The 11,390-nt window shown below is 35.6% G+C and overlaps 1 protein-coding gene across 1 annotated transcript in view; it reads right to left on the bottom strand.

Moving 5' to 3' along the window:
* The window catches only part of FIGN (fidgetin, microtubule severing factor), a 1,110,432-nt gene extending 1,099,286 nt beyond the window's left edge, over positions 1–11,146 (bottom strand). Inside the window, exon 1 of the mRNA XM_044074834.1 lies at positions 11,005–11,146. The gene's annotated coding sequence lies outside the window, so the exon portion shown is untranslated. The remainder of the gene's footprint in view (positions 1–11,004) is intronic.
* Positions 11,147–11,390: the final 244 nt, after the last annotated feature.

Genomic DNA, 11,390 nt, shown 5'->3' with positions numbered 1-11,390 from the left:
TTTCTATGAAGTCATGTAAGGGTGAAGACTACAACAAGCAATTGTACAGGGGTTAGTTTTGGAATTCAACCCAAAATGCATGAACTACGAACAATACAGCATGAAGACAAACCACAAGCATGAATAAGAGGTTTGAGCCTATTGCAGTTTGTGTGGAACAGACCCAGTCAAATATCAACTGAAAATAGTCAGTTTTGTTTGTCATTATCATGGGACCTTTACGAACAGAAAGGCTGACCTCTGCATCTTCTCCCTCAGATGTCTATTGCTTTCAGCTATTTTTTTTTTTTTTTTTATTTTCTCCCATGTGTCACTGCTTACACCTAATAAGCAGGTTCTCCACTTACAGACAGCATCAGTCTTACATAGCAATGCAGGCTAAGGGTTAGTCATAATGGCCATCCACTCAGGCCATGCATTGAGCTGACAGCCACCAATTAGTTAACAAAAATAACATTTTTTTTTTGGTTTCTGAATCTACAGTGCACAATGATATAAATGCTGCAGATGAACTGGTGTGCATGTATGTGTGTGTGTGTGTGTGTGTGTGTGTGTGTGTGTGTGTGTGTGTGTGTGCATTCTCTGACAGATTAGTACCCTATCCAAAATTAGTTTCTTTGTCTTGCCCAATGTGTGTCAGCAGAGATTCCAACTCCCTTGTGACCCTGCATTACATAAAACAGGTTATTATAGAATGAATGACTCTGAAGCATGCATTCACAGACATGGCCATTAAAGGTCTCTGGAGCTCCAGTACAAGTAGCTGCCATGTGGCATCTTTCCACAGGCTCCTCAGGGAATTAATGCCATACTCATGTCATTCCCCCCTGGCAAGCTCTCCAATTACCAAACCAATGTCTGACTCAGCCTGCTAGGGTTGCATTCTTGCCAGCAAGCTCCAAATGATCTATATTAATTTAAACAAAACACACCTGCCATGTTGATGATCAATTCTAGCCATAACCTATCTGAACTATACTTTACTAGACTTCCCATGAAGAATCTTAGTTGCAGTTCTGACTACTAAATATTTCAGCATGCAAAATAAACATTATGTAATATCTTATACCTAGGGCAAAGGGTTATTAGCTAAGTGGAAATTACTGACAGTAATGCACCTATTTTAACTAAAGTGAATTATACTTAATATTTAAAAGACAAAATGTACCTACAGTAAGAAGGTTTTGCCCTCTTAGAACACACTGCACAGTTTTTAATATATAAAGTCTAAAACACTCATTCATTTTTGTTCAGGGCATTAGAAAAACAAAGCATATTCTAGCAATCAATGACTGTAAGACAACAGAATTAGTGCTGAATGAGATGCCGGCCAACAGCAAGATGCAGAAACATGCATGCGCACACACAAATGCATGCATGTGCATGCATACACACATGGCTAAGGGCACTTTAGAGGATCATCAGTTTAGCTAATAGCAATTTAGAGAATCACCAATCCATCGACATGTCTTTCAAGATGGAGATCAGAGCAAAAATTAATGTAAACACAAGCAGAGAATATGTAGACTCCTCAAAGAGAGCCCCCTGCTCAGGAACAGAACTACAAAGTTTTGCTCTACAAGGCAACAAGACAACCATAGCTCCGCTGTTCATACCTCTCAGATGTCCCTAATTTGTGTCTCATATTTTTGGCCTGTCCTTCTTAAAACAATTGATTTTGTAAGAAATCAGTGAGGATTACAGTCGCTAATACTAGGGTTTAAAGTATCATGACTTGTATTGTCCCAAAAATACATGCTGATTCTGATACAAAATCTGTTATTCTATGTCCCTCCCTTAATGTTGGCTTTGTGCAGAATTTGTAAACAAAGTTGAGAGGTACGCCACTAAATTGTGCATGATACAGAGCACCTTTGTACAGAAATGTATCCTGCATGCGCCGTGTTGTCTTTTGGCTGATCAGTGGCATATGATGCAGACGAAAAATGCTAAAACATGTTCGCAATCACGTCAAAGAGAAAACGAGAAGGAAATCTGTCAGACAGCAGCTACAGCTTATAATTACAACATTCAGGGAAGAATTCTTTATTTTGTACAGACAAAAAGTGAAACACCTGAAAGACTTACTTATCATCTTTAATAACTTTTCAAACATTTACTAAAGTTGCCCATTTACAGTGAAAATAATATTGCATAGTACATATAATAAATCGCTTAACTACTTAGTTGTTGCAGGGCTTTTAAAAGGAATTATTTCAAAGTATAGTAACACCAACAATCAAACATTTAACAAATACAAATGCTACAAGTCTAACTGGTGAGGTACTAGAAAAAAGTACATTCAACACAGTAATTAACAGTTAACCAAATTCATACAGCAACCATACAACTCTACTGCTGAAAATGAAGCAAATTGGTATGTTTATATCTCTTAATCAATAGGAATAACCTAGTTAGTTAGTAATGCATTTATTTTGCTCCTTTAACCAGCAAGTTCAAATGTCTAAGGTCCGCTGATGATGCTGGCCCAGGGATGAAAGCGCAGATAACAGAAGGCATTGTCACTCAGAACAACATTCAAAGTTATCATTTAACTGCTTAATGTGATCATCATTTGAACTGATTGCATTACACTTAAAGTACACTATGCAGTCTGGTCAAGTTGCAGTAATTTTGTAGTACAAACATAGGCATTGTGTTTTTTCCGGTGACCTTCAGCTATGTTTGTGTGTGTCTTCTTAATGGTGTGTATGGATAGACCTATTATGGTCCCAGAGATTGCTTGCCTAGTACTGTTGCTACGTTCTTGTAAACTATGTTATAATCCTTTACAAATGCATATCATGTGTTTAAAGTATCAGCTGTGATGTTCTTCTACCCACCTCACTAAAGGCACAGGAAAGAGTAAAAAGTAAAGCAAAAAATATATGACAGTAAATGTGACTCCATGGTACAGTATAACTTTCACAGAGACCTACAATACTGTCTATGACGTTTTGACTACAGTTTTCTGTTATACTTTTAGTACTACAAACTGGTTCATTACCAATTTTTATTACATATTAGTGATAAAAGAAAAGCATTACTATTACTTAGAAATATTCTGTTTTATTAAAAAGAAAAATGATAAAGGGGGAAACACAGAAGGCAGCGATGGAAAACGAATGCATTTTTTTGAGCCACTAAAAAAACATTCAACTGGAACAAAAAACATAACTTTGCTGATTTTAGAATACGTTAATCTCAGATCTTATACAATTACTTCACTATTTTATACACGTACAGACAGTGCATATATATACTCACATACAGAAACACACACATACACAAATATTTTAAAATATATCCTATAAAACCATTTAATTCACCTATTTAAGACTAGGTTTTGCCCACATGAATTTTCAAACTTCTGCCTTGAGCAGTTTGGTACAAAACCAGAAACCAAAAGCAGTGGATTCTGCTGCCAGCGAAAACACATTATTTAAAGGTAGACTTAGTTTCTTATTGGAAAGAGACAAAGCTAAACCAGTTCTTTATATGGCTGACACAGAGTATTACTGCAAATGAATGTTAAATGTAATAAGAAGAGTGTATATTTACTTACTTTGTGCAGAGAGAGAGAGATGTGTAGTATACAACCACTGCTTTTCTTTTCAAGTGCGAACGAGGTTTTGAATTCATGTATTCCACATAAGAATTTGATATACACTGAAAAAAATGCATCCTGCAGCTGTTTTTTTAAACAAAATGTATGTATACAAGACCTTTTCTCAATTATTTATTTTTTATTTATTTTTTTAACAGAACAGTTGGAGAAAGAATGCTTTATTGTGATCCTTTTGTTTATAACATGTCTAATATTTAATGACAGAGTATGATATTAGCCCCATACTCCCCCTCTACGTACAACATACATGTGGAATTATAAAGAAAATCTGATGCACTGTCTCTTTTTCTATGCCGCAAAAACATGAATTTTATTTATAACATAAAAATATACTTCGATTATTCCCAGATTCACTGCAGAAATGCAACTTTGATTTCTGTACCATTGATCATTAAGGAATTTAGAACAGTCAGTTCTAGCTCATATTTATGAGTTAACAGAAGGACCTTGAACATCTTCAGTCCACAACCAGTGGAGAGAAAATAAATGCTAAACATGCAAGTAGAAATTCTATTTTCACAAAAAAAACTCAATTAACATGACCAAATTACCTTGCCAAGATTAGACATAATTAATACATCAGCATATTTCCATGATGTTTACTACACAATTAGGGATGTGTTCTGAATCCTCATTGATTTAGGAGTTTATGATGAGTATCATTTAATGTTATAAACTGTCACCTTACAATTATGACACTGCGGGAAGCTTCAGTGCAGCAGTCGTGATAGATACAGGCTAACATGGACAATATCTCAAACACATAGACATAATACATGTACAGGAACCGTGAATTCCATCAAAACATTTTAAAATAGTGGTAAATATCATGGGAGATACAGGACACGGTTTTTACTTGAATATGTTGTGAAATAAGAATCTCACTGCTCAGGTGTTCTTTCTTCACATAAGCCAGGCATTCTTCTTTCATAAAATGCAACATTACAAACTCTTTTAAGCTTTTAATTTTTTTTAAGTTGGGGAGCACTGTTTAATTTTATAGTAGAAGGGAAAATTTCAGAAGGTGCATTCTAGAGAAGGGTGGCTTAGTTACAGCTGTTAAAGAAATAGCAATGAACTACAACAATAAAAATTAAAAAAAATACATATAATCAGATGTAGAAGTTGTATGGAAAAGACACAAAAGATTGCATTAAGAGATACTAATTCACAGTTGTGAGTTTACAGAGTAGGCAGGTGTGGGGTGACTAATAGTAACAAAGAATATTACCTGCTGTGTAAAAGAGGCTGCTCTAAATATCTTGCCACTATAACTACTATAATAAAATTAGAGGTTTTGATTAATTAGCTTTCTTCATGAATAAACCTACATGAATAAGGCTTTGACATCATAATAAAAGAATACAAGGGTGATCTCACTTCAGATGATTTTGTTCTGTGTAATAGGCTGAGAATATATCAACTTGCTTTCTTATTAGCTGAAATATTCACCCCCTTCAATTTAAGTACACTAAAACATCCATGTAGCTGTATTGCTGTAAGTCAAATTAATTCCAGCCACTATACAAGACTTGAAATGAATCTAAGTATCAAAATCATTTATGTTCATCAAACAAAGAGAGAATTGCTTTTTCATGGTTTTACTAACAGTAAACACAACAGTTCTGCACTGATAAAATTACATCCATACCTTTCATTTGTACAGATTTTCACAGAATGCCCAGATTTCTTGCCTCTTATTTTTGGTCTGTTCCTCATAGAATTTGTGGGTTTCTGACAAATCGTTGAGGCTTAAAGTCACTAAATAATACTAAACAATGACAGACTTTTGAGTTTTAGACTTCACATCCTTCAGAAAATACATAGCTCCACAAAACCTGTTATTGTAGCAACCTACTAAGTTTATAAGAGCAATATTTAAAATCTGTCCCTATTTTTGGGTGTTTGTCCCCCCCCCCTTCCCATTCTTTCTGGCTTTGCCCAGATTTCTTGCACTGAGAGGTTGACAGATATGACTGCATCAAATAGCAAACAAAATTTTAAGTGTGTCATGAAGTAATTATTAATCATGACATTTGGTCCTGAAAATATAATGCACTACGTTTCTAAGCTGTTCTAAACTGACCACCAAAGTAAAGCCCACAGGAAAGACGTTCTGTCCATGACTATGGTAGGGGAGTGTATGTGTTACTGTCAAAAATTTGGCTAGGAGGACCATAACGGAATGTGAAGAAATTGTGTATCAATATGCTACATGCAATACAGTCGGGCTGTGATGAAGGAAGTGGGGAAGGTAGTGAAAAAAACTGCAGGGGAATAAAAGTGAGTGCAACATTAGCTAACAATAAAAAAGAAGACTACAAAATGAAAAAGGTTTCATGGCTGAGGTTACATTTTGCCTAGAGTTTATAGGACTTTAGAAGAAACTAGGCCCTTATTGGCATATAAGAAAGCTATGTTTACATGAGGGATGTATATAAGGTGACCAAAATACACAGGAAGATTAGAGTGAGTGTTGAGACTGCAGTTATTCCAAAATTAATAAATAACACAAATGGAAGTGCTGAGGGTCTAAAACCTTTAACACACTGGTGGTTTGCCAAGATGGAGCTTTATTACAGTCCCACACCACATGACATAGCTTCTGCGCTTTTGTTTCAGAAGCTGTGTGCATATTACCTTCCCTTTGTAAAGCATAGCGCTATGCCAAATAAACTACACTCTACCTATGTGTTCTTAAGGGTCACATAAACCCAAGAAAACAAGCAGTTTGATCTCTGTTAGTAACACTTTACAGAGAGAAGTCAAGGGCTCTCTCTCTCTCTCTCACACACACACACACACACACACACACACACACACACACACACACACACACACTCTCTCTTTTTTATTTCAAAAGCTTTCAATAAATAAACGTGTATATCAGGTACATGAGGGTTCTGTAGTAGCCAGACATTCAAGAGCAAAACTCACTTTAGATCAATTCAATTAGATAGCTGTAACTAAAACCACATAAGCTGTCTCACTTAAGCCATTACATCATGAAAAATATATCAATTGCAGATCTACATAATGTAATGATGCTTAGAAATTTTATTGAGCAAGTTCTGAGATTCAGCCATTTGATATTAGGTGTTGTGAAAAATATAAATGATATAACTGAAAACGGATTCTTCTTAGAAAAGCTGAAGTAATATGCTATTGTAAAATTATTTAGAGGGCCACTTTTGTGTGTCAACAAGTGCAAAATATATAAATCTGACACTATCCAATTACATTGGAAGGGAACTTGTATAGATTTTCTAGCAAAACCTTGAAGAGACAATGTACCCAGACTACAGCATACAGTATGCTCTATTTTCTGTTAGAGTCTTTATGTTCCTTGTTATTGACAAGTAATTTTCATAAAAGCTTTAAGTTTTCTCATTTATTATCAGAAGCTTTGTAAATCCTTTCAAATAAAAAAGTCATGTTTTCTATATTATGTGGTCTGCTACTTAAAACATAAGTGCTAAATTATTCTTTGAGCAGATGTTTTAAGCAAATGACTGCAGTTATAGTATTGCCTAATTTAAATATTTGCCCCCTCCAACATTGTCAATTTTTACATAATGACACTGCAGAACGGGATTCGAAAACTGATGGCATTTCTCATACTGAACCAATATATGTCACAGTATGAAGATGCTAAAAATGTAGACAACTGTTACAACTTTATTTTCTATATCTTCAAACACATCAAAATGAAAAACATTTTTTCTGAATACTGATGTTAGATTTAAAATTTGTACTGCATAAGCTGTAATCACTAAACCTATAATTCCTTTTGCGGTCTTTTCTACCTCAGTTTTGCTGTTCTTGTTTTAATTCAATAATCATTTCTCATCAATCATTCAAACACTATACACAAACGTCTGAACAGAGAACAGAACAGTGCACGTTTAAACTGAGAATAAAACACACACACATTATATATATTTCAAAGTACACACGATATACAAAACGTCCATCACAGGTGGTTTATGCATCAGAAATCTTACACAGATCCTTGCTGTCTGATGACCCATGTGCTTATCTTACAATGCAATAAACATGTGGCGTTACATTGTGACAGTAAGTCTGAGATCATTTAGATGTGATCTGGAAAATAATTTAATTGCAAAACAAGGAAAGCTATGTAAAAAATGTCTAACCAAACTAGAATAAAATCCATAGACATGTTACTAAACTTATTACTCTTAGAAAAAAAATAATTTCATTGTCAAACACCAGGGATCTTAAATCAATATGAAGACAAAATTAAATAGTCAGAACTTATTATTTTGCACAGTTTTTTTTTTTTTTTTTTTTTTTTAGCTACAAAAGTAAAACTTCTGGAAGTTCTGGGATTCAGCAGTTACTATCCAGCACAGGAAGGATTGACATACTTTGGGATGTTGATGTGCTTTGGGAGATTTGTTCCAAACAACACAGTCAAAAGAGTTTAAAATATACAGCAAGCAAACAAACAAGAAACAGTTTCCATATAATTGTGCTCACCAAAGAAACAATTTCAAAGCACCGCTGGAAGTATTTGTGCTTTTAAACTTCACTGCCAACAAATTTCTGCACTGTTCAGCCCTATTTGACGTTTTTTATCCCACTGTCAGATCTGCCCCAGTTTTCTAGCTATAGCATACTGTTTGTTTTAAAATTACTGACCTAATCTGTTCTGAAAACAAATTTTATTGGGCCAAAAAAGTTTACTGCTGATCTGAAAAAAAAAATTGTAACACAAGAAAGACAGAAACCCATTAAACAAATTAAAATCATACAGGTATGTTCTCCCGACAGCAATTTACTATCAGCACTGCTCACATCATGAAAAGGCATTTCTTCTAGTACCATCTCATTCAAAATGATACTTGTCGTACTGTCAAAAGGAAAGATGATATCAAACAATCACACAAACGGTTTTAGCATGCATTGTCTACAAGCACTTGCTTCGCTGGCATAAAGCACTGAAACTGTGATCAAGTGCTGAACTTATGGCAATGACATGACAGACAGCAAAACCACACTACATTGAAGCAAATGACATAAACGACTGCATGCCAACATTAATGTAATACAGACAGTGTGTCCCTGTCAGTTCTGCAACAATTTAATCCTCAAATATTTGTGTTCTCATCTTTTCATTTAAAATATAATTTCCTCATTAATGTAATAACCTACATTGCAAAACATCATAACGTATTCTGCATGTACTGTGACTTCAAAGCAATTTTATTTTTAGAAAATCAGATTTACAGTGAACTGCAGAGAAATAGAAATCTAACATAAAATTTCATCTCTCAGCACTTTTGTCCTGCCCCCAATATAAAATTTATAAATGTGATATCCTACTCATCACGAGAGGCAACCCAATCTGCTCTGAATATATATTACAGCTTTAACATCACACAAGGAAATCTCCCATCTGGTAATCATATTCACTTGAGCAGCTCTGGAAAAGGCAGTCCAGTTCTCATTCTGAAAACATCTCTCACTGCAAATTATGTGCATCTAATATAAACACTTTCTACATTGATCGTCCTATTTCAAGTTATTTTAAATGCAAAAAAATCAATCCCCAGACTTCCCACTGTTATTTTTGCCAGCAAAGTGTTATTAAATGACCGTGCACTTCTCCCCATAACTGACCAGACTTCTTTCTAGCCAACATCTTCAGATTTTGTTATTTTCTTTAATGCAAATGAAGCCAGAACAAATCACAGACACATTTGTACCTATTATGATTTCATCATTTCTATGCAACTTTAAATTTTCTGCAACTAGTTTGACTATGAATAGCAGAGTGTATACGCTGCAATGTAGAAAGCAAGCAGGTTCAGAGGAATTAAAGGTAACAGATTTTCACAATTAATCTTAAACATTCCCTCTGTAAAAAGTACACAATGATGCAAAAAGTAAGCGCTTCAAGTGCAAAGCAGTCTGTTCTTTATACATTAATAATGACAATACATCTAAATAAAGTACATTGTAGTGCACAAAGCAGCTGTTACCAAGCCTGTTCAAATTCAGTCCAGAAACAACAATCATTAGGGACACAACTGAGTATAACATAACCTATTTATAGGAGAGCAGGTTTCATGAGATATTATAAAAGGCATTTAGTTTTATATTTCTAACCTTTCTGACAAGTTCCACCTCTTGCATAATACACCGACTTAAACTACTGTGGAGTAACAGAAAATGACAAAACAAAAAGGAAATAATCAGAATGGATAAATGAGTGTTCTCAAGACGTTACTGTACTGCATTAGCAGACGTCAAATGTTTTGGCACAATACAGGCAATTAACAGCAAAATCTACCAAAACACCGGTCATTTACTGGTCATATTTACATGCAAAACTCCACTAGGCTTAGCCATTGTGCTATTTAAAAGGGAGAAGATCTCAGAACTGACATACCATAAACAGTGGTGCTACAGATCATTTCTTGTCGGTAACACACACACACAAAAAGCTGAAATGGGGGGTTTCACAAGCAGGAATTCCAAAGGTTGATTTTCATGAAAGCCACTTTTCCTCTCAGATATCAAATTTCACTGCCTTGAAACGTGGGCCCTTTCGTCAGGTATTCATTTAACCTACATGCATATAATTAAGTGGGAAAGCAACATCAACAAAACGGGGATCTCAGATCACACAAGGGTTGACATAGAACGACTGAGCTTGCGAGAACCCAAGCGCGAGAGAGAGAGAACAACAAGCACATGACCAGGAATGCAACATTGTGTCAATTTCACTCACTCCCATTGAAACTAACAAGCACTCCAGGGAGGCAAGTAACCCCATCAAGCTACTAAATATAATACCCACGTACAGCATAAACTTGAGCATCTTATTTTGTCACCAGTGCAAATATCAAGCAGCCCACTATATTACTACGTCCTTTTGTTTTGATCCAAAGCTTGCTCCTATTTAATTCCGAAAATAATCAGTGACAATTTCAGCCCCCTCCCCAAGCTCAGCACTACAATCTAAGCATGCAACTTTTGTAATAATTCCAGCACACTTTTTTATTTACTTCTGAACCACTTTTAAACTCGCTGCATGCTGCATTGTTATCGAAAGTGAATTTAATAAAAAAATGATACTGATTTGTAAATGCACTTAAGGTACACGATCGCTAACTCTTTAATCCCCCCAGCACTGTTTCATTGCAGGGAACCAGTTAAATATCTTGTGCATGTAGTGGACCGCCACACCAGCTCTGCAGTCCAGCTGCAAAGACGTCTCGTTTCTGCTAATAATCATTCGAAAAGTAAATATTTATGCATGAAGCCGCCGACCGTGTGTGGTGGCTCCCTACTATTTTCTCACATATTTCACAGATAATCTCTGAAATTTCCAAGTAGTCCCTTACCTGAATGTGTGGCACAGGCGCCCGAGAGGTTAGTATGCCAGCGATCCTGTTTGTTTGGTGACAACTGGGAGTTCTGGATAAGTGAAGATGTCCGTGATTTGAAATCATTCCAAGTTTTTTAAGGAAAGACTGACTGCAGCCTCTGCCATGTTGGAATTTCAAACCCAAAACAGCTGCTCTGAAGAAGCCAGCATGCCATTCTCTTACGCATGCGCGGCCTGTGGGAGAGCCAAATTCAAATAATCGCCTATGCATAAGCTCATCATTAGCCCAGAAAACAGCAGAGCTGAGAGGTGTCCAAAATTTAACATCCAAACACCACTAATGCAGAGCTGTATCGATGGCACTTTATCATATCTAAGGGAGAATTCGCATTGTCATGTTGG

The sequence above is a fragment of the Protopterus annectens genome, chromosome 6.part0 (assembly GCF_019279795.1).
Source record: "Protopterus annectens isolate FY-2018-M chromosome 6.part0, PAN1.0, whole genome shotgun sequence".
NCBI classification, from domain to species: domain Eukaryota; kingdom Metazoa; phylum Chordata; order Ceratodontiformes; family Protopteridae; genus Protopterus; species Protopterus annectens.
Note: the sequence above shows the minus strand (reverse complement) of the source record. Positions and strands in the feature narration are given on the sequence as shown.